Source organism: Schistocerca piceifrons, chromosome 2, assembly GCF_021461385.2.
Source record: "Schistocerca piceifrons isolate TAMUIC-IGC-003096 chromosome 2, iqSchPice1.1, whole genome shotgun sequence".
NCBI classification, from domain to species: Eukaryota; Metazoa; Arthropoda; class Insecta; order Orthoptera; family Acrididae; genus Schistocerca; species Schistocerca piceifrons.
In genome coordinates, this window is record NC_060139.1 from 1042853396 (window position 1) to 1042872339 (window position 18944).

Sequence of the window (18944 nt, forward strand, 5' to 3'; positions counted from 1 at the left end):
TCGTAGCGACAAGCAATTCGCTGTAGAAACGGCTTAGGAAGTCACCGCCACACTTTTAGTAGCGGGCCGACCGGTCCGCTGGAACAGTGAACAGAAAGAGGAAAACCCAAACACTCTGATTAAATAAAAGTCGGTATTTATCTTTATTAACGAAGATACAGCAACACAGTAGTGAACTCCGTGTCTACAGAAATCTGTCTAGTTCGAGTCGGAGCGGCTAGGTCAGCGTCGGCTGACGACAAACAACAACTCTGCTGCGATGAACACACAACTGACTAGCAAGTACACAATTCGGTGGCGAGTATACAACTGAGCGGCGAATACAGAACCGTCCTAGCGCTCGCGACTCCAGCGCTTAAGAAACCAGAAGCCAGCGGTGGCGCGCGCAGACTTGCGGCGATTTCCTGTCTCGCTGGCGCTGCTTATGCGGACGGCGTCCGGACTTTGATGCTGCCAACCTTTTGGCAGCGGGCTCGGGTGGCATTACTGGCTAGGGTATAACAACTATTGATATTGTAAATAATGTACAGACAAGAGCTACGTTCAACATTAATGGATTAAAGTTAAGTATTCTACCATCTGCGTCCGTTTTTCTAAGTTATAAAGTCCTTGTCCTGTTCCAGACCTCACGCCAGCCTGCGTGAGCTAAAACGCGTGCCTTTCGGCTTCCTCAAATATTCCAGTGGGCTCTCCTGCCAGCCCACAACAATGAAGATGAAGAAAGGAAAAGAAAATTGAGGATATGTTAGATGACGATCAGTTTGGTTTCAGGAAAGGTATTTCTGATGTGGTTGAAAATGACAGCAGGACTTAAAAAACATCAAGACACGTTCATGGCGTATGTCGACCTAGAAAACGCGTTCGACGATGTAAAATATAGGGTTATTGGAAATGATAAACCGATTCTTATAAATTCGTATGTATTGAAGTACAAACCCAAACCCCAATGAAAAGAGGAAGTTCCAAGGTTTTTGGAGGGCAGTGATGGTTTCAGATGCGACCGGTAGTGTTCGCTCGCTAATAGGGCCGTCATTCCGTTTCACTGTCAGTTCTGAGTGACATGGCGACTGTGGAACACAAGGTTTTCTGTGTTCTTGAGTTCGCGAAAAGTGAATCGCAAATTGCAATCCAGCGGGCATTTCGTACCAAATTCGGATTCAACCACCAACTCCCAAAAGCATTAGCCTTTGGTTTAAGCAATTTAAACTGATTGGGAGTGTGTGCAAAGAAAAAAGCACAGGCCGACCGCGTGTGTCAGAGGATGATGTCCGACGGATTCAAGAAAGTTTTGTGTGCAGTCCCGGTAAGTCTACCAATAGAGCCAATCGAGAACTTGGAACCAACTGTATGGGAAGTTCTGAGACGGCGTTTGCTGTACAAGCCCTACCCATTACAACTTGTGCAGGCTCTTAACCCCAATGACAAAGAGAAGCGGCTCGCATTTTGTGGATATGTGCTAGCAAAGATGGAGGATGACGCATTTCTACAGCGTGTAATTTTTAGCGATGAAGCGACGTTCCACCTCAGAGGAAAAGTCAACGGACAGAATGTTCGCATATGGGCTTTAGAAAATCCATATTCATCATTGCAACACGAAAGAGACTGACCGAAGATCAACGTGTTGTGTGCTGTATCGCATAAAAAGGTTTATGAACCATTTTTCTTTGCGGAAAAAACGGTTAACTGTAATCACATACTGGACATGTTGGAACAATGGCTGTTCCCTCAAGTTATGGAAGATTTCCAGGACTTCATTTTCCAACATGATCGAGCTGCGCCCCATTGGCACCGTGATGTACGAGGCTTTTTGAATCACTCTCTTTCTCAGCACTGGATCGGTCGCAGGGGCTTAAGGACCTGGCTCTGCACTTCTGACTACCGAGATCTCATAATCTCACATCCTGCGACTATTTCTTATGGAGTTACGTGAAGGAAGCTGCTTACGTCCCGCCTCTACCAACCACTCTGAACGATCTGCGGAACCGGAAAACTGCTGCCATGCACTCAGTAACAGCAGATACGCTTTCTAACTATTAAATAATTATTAAAAACTAATTAATTACAACTTCCTCTTTTCGTTCGTATAAAGCTTGTTCATTTTGGATGTGTACTTGAATGAATACGAAGTTTTGAAAATGGGTCCATCATTTAGAATAACCCTGTAGTTTAAGATATTTTAAATTCTCATAAAAACAGGCGAAAGCTATACGGAAATAAGGGTAGAACAAAATGTGTACAAGATCAAAGCGCAAAAGAAAGAAGAATGAATGACCAAGAACAAAGTGCTCAGATTAGATTGGGTATAATACAAAGATTCTTGCGCCCCTAATGTTCACTTTGCACATCGAAGAAGCAATGGAGGAAATACAAGAAAAGTTTAGGAGTGGGGTTAAAACAGAGTGAAAGGGTATAAGTCGTAAGATTCTGTGATGACATTGCTATTCACAGCGAAAGTGCGGAAGAATTGCAGAACCTGTTGAATGGAATAGTCTAATGTGTACACAAAATGCAAAAAGAGAAAACCGAAGAAGAACGAAAGTAAGGGGAAGCAGCAAACATGAGATTAGCGATTAATTGAAGGTCAAAATTAGTGACTAGAAATTAGACGAAGTGAAGGAATTCTGCTGCCTTGGAAGCAAAATAACCCATAAGAGACGAAACAAGGAGGTCATAAAAGAAGACTACACAAAAAGAGGGCATTCCTAGCGAAAATAAGTCTACCAGTATCAACAATCGGCCTTAATTTGAGGAAGAAATTTTTGAGAATGTACGTTTGGGCAGTGGAAGTGAATCGTGGATTGTGGCAAAATCCAGAAAAGAAGAAAATCGAAGTTTTTTGATGTGGTGCTATAAAAATGGTTACTTTATATCAGTTTCCTTCCGGCCGCAGAATCGGTGAGGAGAGGAACATATGGAAAACATTGACAAGAAAAATAAACAAGCGTTTCCAGAGACGACAAAAGTCGTAAGCTTTGCAGTTATTTGCATTTTAAAAGTGACTGGTGATATTCTTGAATAACATCTTAAAACAAACAGTGGTTCCTTATAAATAATCTATAATAAGAAAAAGTTCAAGCATGGAACATTGTAGTGTATGTGCGCTACATTGTAGCGTATGTACGCTACAATGTTGTCAAATCAGCTTTTTTAGAGCTAACTCTGCCTTCTTTTTCATACCATTTAGCTAGCAAATGAATGATTCAACTGGGTCCTGGAAGTATGGCTTTTTTCACAGTTACTTGGCTTTTCTTCCGGCTTTCTTTTACTGGAGTACAGGAAAATTATTAAAGTCGATGTTGACTAAGGAAAATTATTTGCATTAAAGTCGATGTTGACTAAGGAAAATAAAAGATTTCAAAACACGCTTTAATATCCCATGAAAATGTTTTACTAGATTGCATTAAAAACCACAACAAAGCAAGCTTAAGGTGTGTTGGTGTGTGTTCCCGGCTCGTCAGGATACATACACAAGAACTTTGCTAAGCAAAGAAGAATTTGATTTATGCGGGGATGAATGAGAAGTCGGGCGATTCACAGTTGCAATAAACAATGTGCCAGCGACTGAACTGAGGAGACGAACAGCGCACTTCTATACAGCGCAGTAGTTTGGTAAGGTGTCAACCTCCGTACAATGCACCGATGATTTAGCTTAAGCTATACTTAGTTTCATGGATACAAATTAATGTTTAAGTTAACATGTATATCACCTATTTTGAAATTTTAGAAACGCATGTATATTGTCTGCGTATTATCAGTGAAGCGTAATTCAAATAATGCTAAACACTCACAGTAATTGTTCGTGTTACTGCAGTGTCCAGCAGATTCCAAATTAAGAAAATAAATACAAATTTATGCTAGTCTGTTACACAGTATAATTATTGCAGAAATAATACTGCACATAACACACCTTATTTTATTTCAGTTTCCTTCTGGCTTCTTTGTAGAAACAAGTAGCTTCTTTCGTTTTGGAGAATTGACAGCACTGGCACTTTCGCGTTGATACAGTCAAGAACAAAAGCAGAAGCAGAAAGTGAACAGTCGGTTAGCAGCCATTAAAATCCGTCAACCGTGCTTGCTGTTATCACGGTTATGTCATAATACAGATAAAGTGTTGGCGTCTCTAAAATCCATACCCAGCATCTGTACAAAATTAATCTACTGCTTTGACGTGGAGGAATACTAAAAGAACAATTAGATTAGAATACTCAATCAAGGCGGATGACACGTCGACGAGCAATGAGCCAAATTCCGAAGTCGTAGTGAAAATTTAAAAGAATATAAAATTGATAGTTACGAAATTTCAGCTAGGCGATTAGCTATAGTGATGTTCAGACTTTTAAATCGCTCTCGACGAGACAGCCACAAGCTTAATCCAATCGTTGTTTTTCAGGTAAAATTTTTTGGGCTGTTTGGGTGATACGTCGAGCTAGCCGGGCGGAGAAATGTGGATAAATATTTTTGTTCTCTATACTCGGACCACGAAGTTTTGAAATGGAGGCTGCTGCAGGAAGTATGTGTTTAAATATAAATGCGTATTTAATACTTTATCATATAGCCACAACTGTTTTTTGTTAATTAATGTTCATACTGAAAATCAATGAAAGATTTGTAGAGACGAGTTTCACATTGCTCCTCACTCCGAATTTTCTGTTTAAATATCTACTGTTTTTTTCGTGAAAAGTAAAATATAACCACTATGTTCCAGCAGCTTATTACATTTGACATGACAGCTGCTTTATGCAATCAGTTGAACATTTCGTGAATATCGATTAAAAAGTGTAAAATTTAGTCCAGAGCGATGCAAATAGAGCAATAACCGAAAGCTACAGCACCATTATCCGAACACGAACGTCTTATCGAATGGTAATACAACGAATAATGGTAATGTTACATGAAATAAAGAGTGACTTTCTGTACTGTAACAAACATGTAGAACTAAAATGTTACAATATTCGAAGATGACGGCGTAGATCTGACGAAACCAGTCATTAAAATATAAAGAATAGCTAGCGATCTTGGCTAACTTGATTCTTCAAGAATAATATAACTTTCAGAGCGCCCTCAAACTGAAGCATTGTTAAACATATATAATATTTCATAATGCTGAAAAGTCCCCTTCCAAATAAATTTCAGGTAATATTTGGCCTACTGGGAGGTCTCTCGACAGAAATGAATGGACATTCCACTTCAGTGCTTTACAATGTGAGGCAAATTATTTTAAATTTTATTTAGCAAACTGAGGGCAAAACGCCTGGAAGAAGCGAATATGACTACTTTAAAAGTTAAACGGATGTCTGAATAGTTGTTTCCTTTTGTTGTGAAGACAAGAAAGAAATATTCGGGTCGTCCTTAGAAATAATTTGAATGATTATTCTACAGTTCAAAACAAGGAAAATTCGGTGATCTTTTTCAAATTATATCAGCCGAGCCATCATACTCCGCAGAAATGATTCACATGGTTTCAGGAAGAAAATTGGAAGTTTCACTGGTTTAAGTTAGGAATGTTCATTACTCTTGTTTTCAATTTAATATTTTTTCCGTCTGGTTCCCTAAGAATCATGTTGCCGGGGTTTTGCGTATATTATTTCATTCCGCTCAAAAGTTGAATTGCATTCGAAACAAAATTGTTTTGGGGTCGTCTCTTTTTACGTCTGAACTGCTACTTTTCACATCGGTGCAGGTTAGTTGGACCAGTTGGCTGGCCATGCTGTCCAAGTTAAAATGCACCGGTAAAGCTGTTGTTCCGTATTATCTCAGAGTCGACGTGCGAATAATGCAAAAAAGGTATCACTATAGTCTACTTCAGTGTTATGGAAACTATTTGGGTTCCGCTCCGCTTGAAACGAAATCCAGTGAGATTCCAGCAAACGCGGAAAAACAGATAGTTCAGGTGTATTCTTATGGTGTACACAATTAGTCTCTGCGGTCGAGTCAGCTGTATGAATGCTTTCGCCGATACTGTAGGTTTGAGTGTTTTCATTTACAGCCCGTTGTCTGACAAAAGTCTCTGTCACTTACTGCTGTTATACGAATGGCTTCACTCCGGGCTTGACTTTCGTCTTTCCGGAACCTTTACTAGGGGGTTACCAGCTTGCTTTTTTAAGAGACAAATAAAAATACTTCATTTCCAGGAGCAGTGAAATAAAAAATTGTAAAAATTAAATATTAACAAAGTTAATGTATTTCTTTATTTAAAAATGAAGTTTACATACTTCTAGCATTAAATATGGATTTGTTGTCGGTTTTAAAAGATTACATTATAAAGTAATGTTCAAATAAGTGAACAATTACTTTTTAATTTAAATTTATTGAAGCTCTGCATTCATCGCCGATAATTCTAGTTCGGTAAATGCTGAGGTTACGTGAACAGCAAGCATATAACATACAACTTCTTAAATTGTTTGGTGACTTACTCGCTTGCTTTTTAAGCATATACTGCACCTGTCCGAAGTATTTATTTTGCGAGAATTATTTGTAATCATTCGTCAGTTTCCACTGACTTTCTTTAAGCAGTACAGTGTCATAACATGAATATGACTTTGCAGATATTGTATACCGCATTGAATTTCTCTAAAGGACCTTTTTTATCCAGCCAATGAGCGTTCCAGTATTCTGTTCCGGACACAAAGTTCACTACTAAGACAACCTCTTCATAAGTCATGGACGAAACACTGAACTAAAAGCTATTTATTGGCTCTCAATAAAACGAAAATGTCGAAATGCCAGTAACAGTGACGACTGGTGACAACAGCGTGCAGTCAACAATAATAACTTAACAATGGCAAAACAATCGAATGCCCCAGGCTGCGTCGACAGTTAACAATCGGTCGCTCCCATAAGACTGGTTTTACTCGAAAGAAATGAATGAATAATAATCCTAGGGAGATGTAAAATTACAATCGGTTGCTCCAAAGGAGTGGTTAAACTAAAATTCACAGCCGATTGAATCTATTGTTTCGGTTACCATAATGCATGCTAGTCCCCTAAAGAAAAGGGAAAAACCTCAGATATTTCAACAATAAACGGTAACTAACAGAAATATAAACTGAATTTTCTTCTAGTTATTCACAGTTATGTAAATTAGGCTGTCAGAATAAATATATTCCCATACACGCGCTTGCACTGCCATTCCCAGTGTTATGTTTACAAATTAATCTACAACATTTATTTCGGACGTAACTTGTCGATTTCGGCTGAACTGATATGCAATAACGTGACTGAATCACAAAAATCATCGAATGATGCGGATGTATCTGCACGTTAACGTGACCAATCTTTCCAGTGACACTGAAGCAAAATTACGCTCAATTACGACAAAATTTAATGCTTTTCCGGTAGTGGATGTCCGACAAAAGTAAAAAAAATGCCTCCACCGTGACAGTGTTTTACCACTGCCGTGACCAGGATTCGAACCTGGGTTATTGCGGCCACAACGCAATGTCCTAACCACTAGACGATCACGGCTAACCGGAGGACGGACGTTAACTGCCTTCGCAGCGGCACACACTGCACTAACCCAGCGCCATCTGCCAGTGTTATCTCGCCCTAGACGTTGGCGCCATCTGTGAACTCTACAACGAACTTAACTCACAGCTGAAGGAATCGCCGCGCACGTGGCTGCCGCAGTAAATATCGGCTCACAGTCAGTTCCATACATTGCCTGATATCTCAAAACCAGAAAACAACCGAGGCCACACGCTGCAGGCGTTTTTAATCCTCTAATGGGGCGGGGTTGTATGGACATACTACCTCCCTGTCTCTATTCTGCACAAATTTAAAATCTGCTGCTGGTGAGCATTAATATTTCCTGAAATAATCGTGAAAAAGATAGGTTAATGAGCAGTGTATATTACAATTTGTTACTCATATTAATCTTCTTCCTGTGGAAATACAGATATAAAAACACTCCACGTGTGACTTACCAAGAGCACTCAAACATGTAAGCACTACCTTTCTAAAATATTGTAGTACGAACATGAACATTGTTACCAGTTTATATACCTTTCGTTGTTCCTTTGTCGGTAACTTGATTATTGCGATCTTCTTGAATATACGAGTATACCATCCTTCTTCGTGCCTAAATAAATTTTGATTTGAACTGCCAAAGGCTTTTCGATAGTTTTACTTTTGAAGCATACTTCTACATTACAGCAACATAGAAACAACATTGAAACCTTTTCATCACGAATCTGCTTGTATTACACACATGGTAAAAAGCAAAATATGTACTATAACCCTATTAGGATAAGAAAAAACACTCAAGACAATAATAAATGTTTTATGAAGCTAGTGCTTACGCAATTGGATTGTTATTGATAAATATTTGAGAAGTGTTAATGAAAGGGCTACCACAAATGATTCATTCGTTTTCAGAGCTCTGTGTTCTCTAAAGTATTACATGTACAAATATGACTGATGCATGAGTAGATCGTAAACTCATGAAGTACGCATTTTGCGCACCACTAATGTTCTATGAATGCCCTGTGGTCACACGACACACGTCAAGCGGTAGTGAAGTTCGTTCCATACATTATGTAGCCAACATACTGTCAGTGTGAACAGGGTAGCACTGATACGTTCTCTGAGCTGTCCCATTGTTTTTGGCCGTGGAGGGTACATAAACACGGTCCTTAATAAAGGTGCCGGTCATAATCGTACGGTTTTAGTTATTGCACGAGCTGGAGACGGTACGATTTGAAATGTAACAGCCGCTCAAAATCTTCCATACAGTTTGTTGCCCTTATTCCAAGTTCGTACCTTGTGTAGATCGTTGATTCTTTTCACCCTCTCCATGGTTTCATCTGCCAAACTTGCTCGACCGGTACCTTCCTGTTATCAGAGACAACCGGTGCCTCTAAGTTGTTGATACCAAAGCACTACACTCTGTTTACATGGTGGTTCTTCTCCGTAATTCCTTCTGAATAAGAACTGCACTGCCATAACAGTCAAAACATCTTGCATATTCCAAGATAGAAGAACTGTTTTCTCGCTTTGTCGCCATTTGCCAAGGCACTGCACTCGTAACGCCAACTGGTGGTCACAATGCAAACCCGGTGAGTTTACTGTTCTATTCGCACATCAATTAGGCTTGTTCATGTAATATAGAACTCTGAAAACAAACGAATCATTTATAGCAGTCCTGTAGCGGTGTATCTGTTGTGGCCAGAATATCAAAAAAATTCTGTAAAAAGAAAATGGGTGCTTAGGAACAAGAGCTGCACACAACGCATATAGTTGAAGATCTGCGATGATCTGTGATTGGACAATTATTGGAGCAACGCTGGATGTCTAATGACAGTTAAGGGAACGATAAAGTGATGCATACATTCCAAGAGTGCCATGAGTGATAACAATGTCTGCACCACAACACATTAACTTCAAGAATGATACTCATGTCTTTCTAAATAAATGATGATAAACTCCAATCCACTCAGTTTCGTAGGTAGAGTGTGTAAAGTCTAGAAGAAACTTTCTGAGATAACTACATCTAAAACTTTGAAACTACTTTTAAAACTTTCGGCAAATCGAATTATTAAGGTGAAATACCCAATAATTGAATTAATATTTCATTATGTCTCTTACAACACTTAAATTTCTTCCTTCATTTATTTATTTTTTATTTTATTAATCAAAACAACCATAGGAAATTTGATGTGAACGCACTTCACTGATAAAACGAACAGCTAGTATTCGAGAGGAAAAAATGAATACATCAACAAAGTCGATCAATTTTTCAATATTTCTTATTTTCACCAGCTCTTTAAACATCGGTCTGCCATTTCTATAACGATAAAATAACATTATATAAGACCATTGTTACTAACGCTATTAGTCGGTTATTCGTTAACATGAACCCCAAGGCGTTCTTTACGCCCATTGATGTCATACTTAACCTACTTCCTTTACTTGATAGAAAAAGAAAATATATACGGCTGAAAAAAAAAACAAAATTTAAATCTAAGTTACGAGTTGCTCACTCCATACGTTTTGCGGGCGGAATTAAAAATTTACGACGCCCTCCCAGTTCTTATCATTCAATATGACTACCTTCTTTGTATGAATCTGTCTACTTTTAACAACTTATTGAATCTCTTGATTGGTAGAACTCAGAGCTAAATGCTTTCTTTGAACATCAAAATACTCAACATAAAATAAAAACGTCTTAAGTAGCAGGGAGGCACTTCCACAAATTTGTTAGTCCGTAATTTCGCTGCATAGTGCATCACCTTAAGTCTCTTCCAATACCGGAATCAGGTTTTCAAAAGAGCAGACTGACGGCAAATGTTACACATTGACTGCATGAACCGGCGTCTTTTCAAATATTATATACTGAATTTCGATTACGACTGTATCAGTACAAATGCAGAACGGAATCCCGTTTGTCTTCGTAATGAAAGAGCAAAAAGTTTCACTTGTCTCCCTGCTAACAGGGACACCATGAATGTAACCGATTGCTACTATCATCGAACCTATTCTTACGTAAAAATATCGTATTCAATTCGAAATGAATACTTCGCTGTTGTTTTTCAAGCTGCAGTGAAATCCGAACATTTGTTTTGGCTACTCTGGCCCCCATCCAATTTAACTCGTTGAGTCGCAGAAGACAATAGCATACGTTCCCGCGTGGTGTATTGTTCGAAAAGCATTGTCAGCATGTTTTGTAACACGTAAAAGCCACAGTAAGGCAGTCGCTCAGACAAAACAACCACGCTGAATTTTGATATTTCGAATTTTCATTTCTAGAAGATGCAATGAAAGTAGAAACGATTTGTTATTGACAATTGTTAATCTGAAAAGTACTGTGTAAACCATTGACAGTTGGGCACTTGCTCCATATTCAAGTACGAAACAAGTGAAATTATTGTTAACTAAAATAACAACTGCAAAAATGTACTGATTAGTAAAAATGTAGCCGGCCGGGGTGGCCGAACGGTTCTAGGCGCTTCAGTCTGGATCCGCGCGATCGCTACGGTCGCAGGTTCGAATCCTGCCTCGGGCATGGATGTGTGTGATGTCCTTAGATTAGTTAGGTTTAAGTAGTTCTAAGTTCTAGGACACTGATGACCTTAGCAGTTAAGTCCCATAGTGTTCAGAGCCATTAAAAAAAAAAAAATGTAACGGAATAACTGTGGTGTCACCGGCAGACACCACTCTTGCTAGGTGGTAGCCTTTAAATCGGCCGCGGTCCGTTAGTATACGTCGGACCCGCGTTTCGCCACTATCAGTGATTGCAGACCGAGCGCCGCCACACGGCAGATCTAGAGAGACGTCCTAGCACTCGCCCCTGTTGTACAACCGACTTTGCTAGCGATGGTTCACTGACAAATTACGCTCTCAATTGCCGAGACGATAGTTAGTATAGCCTTCAGCTACGTCATTTGCTACGACCTAGCAAGGCGCCATTATCATTTGCTATTTATCTTGTGATGCATGTCCCGTCAAGAGCTATGTTCACCTCTTATGGATTAAAGTTAAGTATTCCAGCAGCTTCGTACTTTATTTGCTAGTCTCAATTACTTTACCTGTTCCAGACCTCACGCCAGCCTGCGTGAGCTTAAACGCGTGCCTTTCGGCTACCCGTCACTGTGGATTGGCTGTCTTGCCAGCACACAACAATAACGTGGCCATTTTGAGCACAAACTTCGCTCTTACTTGGCATGGTTTCTAACTCAAGTCCTGCCACAATATACTATCTCTCTCTACAGTGTTGTTTGTACTTGATGAAGCACATGGTAACGTTGCATGATGTGAAAAATAGTAAAGAAATGTTGCTTAAGAGTTGAACTTCACATTTTTCATACCGAACTAATAATTTAAGCTGTACTTCAGATTTACAATTAGAAAACATGCCTTTAGTGATATTAATACCGCAGGAAAACACATCAATATAGAAGTCGGCGAGGTTAGCGCAGAACAATTTGCATTTCCGAATGTAGATTCTAGACACCGTATTTCATAGACCTCAAAGAGTCATGCTGATGCTTTGAAAAGAGCTCTTCCTAGTGAAATATAATATTCGTAGTCTGGATGTGCCCTATGGTCCTGCAACACGACAGTCATATTGGTATGTAATTCTATTCATCTGTTCTTTTACCCTTTTGTAAACAGGATTAGCCTGCTTTCTTCTCTTGATATGCGGGAATGTTTGCTGTGCGAGAGATTCCAAGTAAACATGATGTATGAAATTCGTTGTCTTTAAAAAGCCTTTGACACATGAAAAGCGGAAAGCCTATTTGAACCCACAGCACAATCAAGAATTTTCAGAGTTACTGAAATTGACAGAGTGTTACTTTGCTGTTTCAGGCTATAATGACAACATCGTAAGGTTTTGTCTTTCATAAACGGCCAACGGACAATGATGCACAATAAACTGAAAACCGACACAGTCACAAATATGATAATGTTGTTGAGTAATTTAAAATTATCCTGTGAAGAGTACCACAAAATGATCTCCGTGAAAAATAATGTTCTTGACAAGGTGGGTTCAAACAAGGAATGTTAGTATTTGACTAGAGACTACTGTTATTCCTCCCCCCCATGAACCATGGACCTTGTCGTTGGTGGGGAGGCTTGCGTGCCTCAGCGATACAGATGGCCGTACTGTAGGTGCAACCACAACGGAGGGGTATCCGTGGAGAGGCCAGACAAACGTGTGGTTCCTGAAGAGGGGCAGCAGCCTTTTCAGTAGTTGCAGGGGCAACAGTCTGCATGATTGACTGATCAGGCCTTGTAACACTAACCAAAACGGCCTTGCTGTGCTGGTACTGCGAACGGCTGAAAGCAAGGGGAAACTACAGCCGTAATTTTTCCCAAGGGCATGCAGCTTTACTGTATGGTTAAATGATGATGGCGTCCTGTTGGATAAAATATTCCGGAGGTAAAATAGTCCCCCATTCGGATCTCCGGGCGGGGACTACTCAAGAGGACGTCATTATCAGGAGAAAGAAAACTGGCGTTCATCGGATCGGAGCGTGGAATGTCAGATCCCTTAATCGGGCAGGTAGGTTAGAAAACTTAAAAAGGGAAACGGATAGGTTAAAGTTAGATATCGTGGGAATTAGTGAAGTTCGGTGGCAGGAGTAACAAGACTTTTGGTCAGGTGAATACAGGGTTATAAATACAAAATCAAATAGGGGTAATGCAGGAGTAGGTTTAATAATGAATAAAAAAAATAGGAGCTACTACAAACAGCATAGTGAACGCATTATTGTGGCCAAGATAGACACGAAGCCCACACCTACTACAATAGTACAACTTTATATGCCAACTAGGTCTGCAGATGATGATGAAATTGATGAAATGTATGAAGAGATAAAAGAAATTATTCAGGTAGTGAAGGGAGACGAAAATTTAATAGTCATGGGTGATTGGAATTCGAGAGTAGGAAAACGGAGAGAAGGAAACATAGTAGGTGAATATGGATTGGGGGAAAGAAATGAAAGAGGAAGCCGTCTGGTAGAATTTTGCACAGAGCATAACTTAATCATAGCTAACACTTCGTTCAAGAATCATGAAAGAAGGTTGTATACATGGAAGAATCCTGGAGATGCTAGAAGGTATCAGATAGATTATATAATGGTAAGACAGAGATTTAGGAACCAGGTATTAAACTGTAAGACATTTCCAGGAGCAGATGTGGACTCTGACCACAATCTATTGGCTATGAGCTGTAGATTAAAACTGAAGAAACTGCAAGAAGGTGGGAATTTAAGGAGATGGGATCTGGACAAGCTGAAAGAACCAGAGGTTGTAGAGAGTTTCAGGGAGAGCATAAGGGAACATTTGCACAAATGGGGGAAAGAAATACAGTAGAAGAAGAATGGGTAGCTCTGAGGGATGAAGTAGTGCAGGCAGCAGAGGATCAAGTAGGTAAAAAGACGGGGGCTAGTAGAAATCCTTGGGTAACAGAAGAAATATTGAATTTAACTGATGAAAGGAGAAAATATAAAAATGCAGTAAATAAAACAGGCAAAATGGAATACAATCGTCTAAAAAATGAGATCGACAGTAAGTGCAAAATAGCTAAGCAGGGATGGCTAGAGGACAAATGTAAAGATGTAGATGCTTATCTCACTAGGGGTAAGATAGATACTGCCTACAGGAAAATTCAAGAGACCTTTGGAGAAAAGAGAACCACTTGTATGAATATCAAGAGCTCAGATGTAAACCCAGTTCTAAGCAGAGAAGGGAAAGCAGAGAGGTGGAAGGAGTATATAGAGGGTCTATACAAGGGCGATGTACTTGAGAACAATATTATGGAAATGGAAGAGGATGTAGATGAAGACGAAATGGGAGATAAGATACTGCGTGAAGAGTTTGACAGAGCACTGAAAGACCTGAGTCGAAACAAGGCCCCGGGAGTAGACAACATTCCATTAGAAATACTGACAGCCTTGGGAGAGCCAGTCCTGACAAAACTCTACCATCTGGTGAGCAAGATGTATGAGACAGGCGAAATACCCTCAGACTTAAAGAAGAATATAATAATTCCAATCCCAATTAAAGCAGGTGTTGACAGATGTGAAAATTACCGAACAATCAGTTTCATAAGCCAGAGCTGCAAAATACTAACGCGAATTCTTTACAGACGAATGGAAAAACTGGTAGTAGCCAACCTTGGGGATGATCAGTTTGGATTCCGTAGAAATATTGGAACACGTGAGGCAATACTGACCTTACGACTTATCTTAGAAGAAAGATTACGAAAAGGCAAACCTGCGTATCTAGCATTTGTAGACTTGGAAAAAGCTTTTGACAATGTTGACTGGAATACTCTCTATCAAATTCTCAAGGTGGCAGGGGTAAAATAAAGGGAGCGAAAGGCTATTTACAATTTTTACAGAAACCAGATGGCAGTTATAGGAGTCGAGGGACTCAATCTGTATACTGAGCAAGCAGCAAAGGAAACAAAAGAAAAATTCGGAGTAGGTATTAAAATCCATGGAGAAGAAAGAAAAACTTTGAGGTTCGCCGATGACATTGTATTTCTGTCAGAAACAGCAAAGGACTTGGAAGAGCAGTTGAATGGAATGGACAGTGTCTTGAAAGGAGGGTATAAGATGAACATCAAGAAAAGCAAAACGAGGATAATGGAATGTAGTCGAATTAAGTCGGGTGATGCTGAGGGAATTAGATTAGGAAATGAGACACTTAACGTAGTAAATGAGTTTTGCTATTTGGGGAGCAAAATAACTGATGATGATCGAAGTAGAGAGGATATAAAATGTAGACTAGCAAAGGCAAGAAAAGCGTTTCTGAAGCAGAGAAATTTGTTAACATCGAGTACAGATTTAAGTGTGAGGAAGTTGTTTCTGAATGTATTTGTATGGAGTGTAGCCATGTATGGAAGTGAAACATGGACGATAAATAGTTTGGACAAGAAGAGAATCCTGAAGTAGATGGGTAGATCACATAACTAATGAGGAGGTATGGAATAGAATTGGGGAGAAGAGGAGTTTGTGGTACAACTGGAGAAGAAGAAGGGACCGGTTGGTAGGACATGGTCTGAGGCATCAAGGGATCACAAATTTAGCATTGCAGGGCAGTGTGGAGGGTAAAAATCATAGAGGGAGACCAAGAGATGAATACACTAAGCAGATTCAGAAGGACGTAGGTTGTAGTAAGTACTGGGAGATGAAGAAGCTTGCACAGGTTAGAGTAGCATGGAGAGCTGCATGAAACCAGTCGCAGGACTGAAGACCACAACAACAACATTGTTATTCCTTTATGAGTCTAACTGAACTGACAAAAGTTATGAATATATTTTCGTTTTCCGTCCCAGAAGAATGGATACATATTTATTTTGTCTAATGCAGAACTTTTCGTTTATTCTGAAATAAGATTATCTTAGGAAGAAGACTGAGCAGTTAAGATGTCTGAGCACTTAATTACTATAATAATTGGAAAATTATAGTACTCTAAAATTTCTGAAAGCCTTCTGTAACTGGAGCACAGCGATCGGTATAAAATGTTAAAAATCAAATAAAAACAGTCTCGATCTCGTTTTCAGATTTTTCCCTACGGATGTCACTCCGTCTGCCGCTAGCAATAACCATAATGGCAAAGAAAATCTTGAAGATGGTGTGAGGAAAGGGTCGAAACCGGTTGTTACAGAGTAAAAAATCTGAAAACACGATCGAGACTGCTTTTATTTGATTTTGAGAATTATAGAACTGTTTCCTTTTTTTAAAGCACGTCTAAGGTTGATCTCACAAAAATTCAGAGTAATTAGTTATTAATAAACGACTTACAATGCCGAACAGACTTTATTTCTATTTAAATTAGGTAGTCCGGCTTTTAGGGCAAAATCTCCGACTAAATAAAACGGCGAGCCTGGTTTCTCTGTTTTTGGATCTAGCAACCCAGTCTGGGGCACAACATTGTATGGAAGTAAATCAATGGAACACTGTGTAACCGTACCTTCCGAAACGAAGGGGAGGGGGGAAAAAAGCAAATATATTATCATCTGCCTGCTACAGGCTCGCCCCAACGTCTTCACCTTGACAAAGGGTAACGCCAGTCTACAGTACACGAGCACTTTGTGTGAATATGTAATTATCGCGACATGTCTGGTTTTCGCTAAAGCACTGTAGCAGAGAAGAGAGACACTCAGTTCTTCGTGCTAGCAAGTATCTGCACAGCTATCAAATCTTTGGCTCTTCCCGACAGGCGGATGTCCGCGAACGTCCAGAGAGTATTATCTGGCGAGAACATCACATTAGGAAGGGCGGGTAGGAGAGGGGAGGGGTGGGGAGGGGAGCGGAGGGGTGGATGAGGATGGAAGGAGAGAGGAGGGGTAGGGACGGCGTATCGGGCGGCTATCACATTAGCGCGCAGCGTCTCGTGGGGGATTCGCGGCCACTTCCAGGCTCACAAAGCTCGCGCCGGACTCGGATGCGAGGCCAGAGCGCTGTTTGCACAGCCCGGAGCCCCCCAGGGGGCAATATCGCCGCCGCCCCAGCCTGTTTAACTTCCTGCCGCGGACCGATTCGTAAACACCGTCTTATTTGCATCCGCTCGTACGACTTGCCGGCGACTCGTTGCTCGAAATTGGATAACGTCCTTAGCTGTCCGGCCAGGCGGCCTTGCCCGCGGTGGACTGTAGGCAAATACGGTCCCCAGAGGCGGCCAGCTGCTCACGGAGAGCAGGGAAGGAAAATCGTGTGCCGTCGTCTGTCCAACTGGGGATTTGATCTCCTCATTCGAAAATACCGTGTCGCTATAATTTAAATGCGGCTTCTCACGGAAGTCCAGTGGGCGCTGTAATTATCGTATGACATCGAAACTTATGCGTTAATGCGGTACCGATTTGCGTTGGAAAAAGTAGTTCTAACTATGGCCACTAGGTGCAAGTCTAGCGCTGTACACTATTTATATGACTATGATATCCACGCTGTCATTTTACAATCCATAACGTGAGTGAGCAGTATGGTTATCGAGAAGAGAGACCGTGCGTTGTAGTGTGTTTTATGTGAATGACAGCAATTATATATGTGGTGTTTGTTGTTTCGAACACGCCCAAAGGAATAAATGACATTTAACTGCTAGTGGGCATTGACTTACATCCAAGTTAAAAACTTGTACCAGACGAGGATTCGAACCTCCAGCTCCTGCCTACTAGGCAGATACTCTGAGTATAAAACCATACAGACTCAGCGGCCATCGCAACTACATGGATTACCCGAGCACGCCTCCCGTCAGACCCAAATTCTGAACTTATTCACACACTACTGTCGTACTGGCCCTGCCCATTATCCTCACTACTCGCGGTGTTTCGTCGATTCCCGTAAGAGTCAGAGTGTGGTGTGCATCTGCACTGAAGGGATCATTGGGCAGCGTCGCCCCAAATATATATATAAGGTGAGGCTGGCCAACGATCCCTCCCTCCCCCCCCCCCCTCTCTCTCTCTCTCTCTCTCTCTCTCTCTCTCTCTCTATATATATATATATATATATATATATATATATATATATATATATATATATTGATCGTGACCGGGCCAAATAGCGTCAAACGAAAAAACTACAAAGTACGAAACTTGTCTAGCTTGAAGGGGGAAACCAAATGGCGCTATGGTTGGCCCGCTAGAGGGCGATGCCATAGGTCAAACGCATATCAACTGCGTTTTTTTAAAATAGGAACCTCCATTTTTATTACATATTCGTGTAGCACGTAAAGAAATATGAATGTTTTAGTCGGACGACTTTTTTCGCTTTGTGACAGATGGCGCTGTAATAGTCACAAACGTATAAGTACGTGGTATCACGTAACATTCCGCCAGTGCGGACGGTATTTGCTTCCTCATACATTACCCATGTTAAAATGGACCGTTTACCAATTGCGGAAAAGGTCGATATCGTGTTGATGTATGGCTATTGTGATCATAACGCCCAACGGGCGTCTGCTATGTATGCAGCTCGGTATCCTGGACGACATCATCCAAGTGTCCGGACCGTTCGCCGGATAGTTACGTTATTTAAGGATACGGGAAGTGTTCAGCCACATGTGAAACGTCAACCACGACCTGCAACAAATGATGATGCCCAAATAGGTGTTTTAGCTACTGTCGCGGCTAATCCGCACATCAATAGCAGACAAATTGCGCGAGAATCGGGAATCTCAAAAACGTCGGTGTTGAGAATGCTACATCAACATCGATTCCACCCGTACCATATTTCTATGCACCAGGAATTGCATTGCGACGACTTTGAACGTCGTGTACAGTTCTGCCACTGGGCACAAGAGACATTACGGGACGATGACAGATTTTTTGCAAGCGTCCTATTTAGCGACGAAGCGTCATTCACCAACATCGGTAACGTAAACCGGCATTATATGCACTATTGGGCAACGGAAAATACATGATGGCTGCGACAAGTCGAACATCAGCGACCTTGGCGGGTTAATGTATGGTGCGGCATTATGGGAGGAAGGATAATTGGCCC

The 18944-nt window shown here is 40.7% G+C and overlaps 1 protein-coding gene and 1 non-coding gene across 2 annotated transcripts in view; both read right to left on the bottom strand.

Annotated features, from left to right (window-relative positions):
- LOC124776418 (solute carrier organic anion transporter family member 4A1) overlaps window positions 1-18944 on the bottom strand; it is a 552725-nt gene that overhangs the window by 139580 nt on the left and 394201 nt on the right. The gene's annotated exons all lie outside the window — the stretch shown is intronic.
- Trnah-gug lies at window positions 7393-7464 on the bottom strand. The gene has a single exon. It is a non-coding gene; the product is annotated as a tRNA-His (tRNA).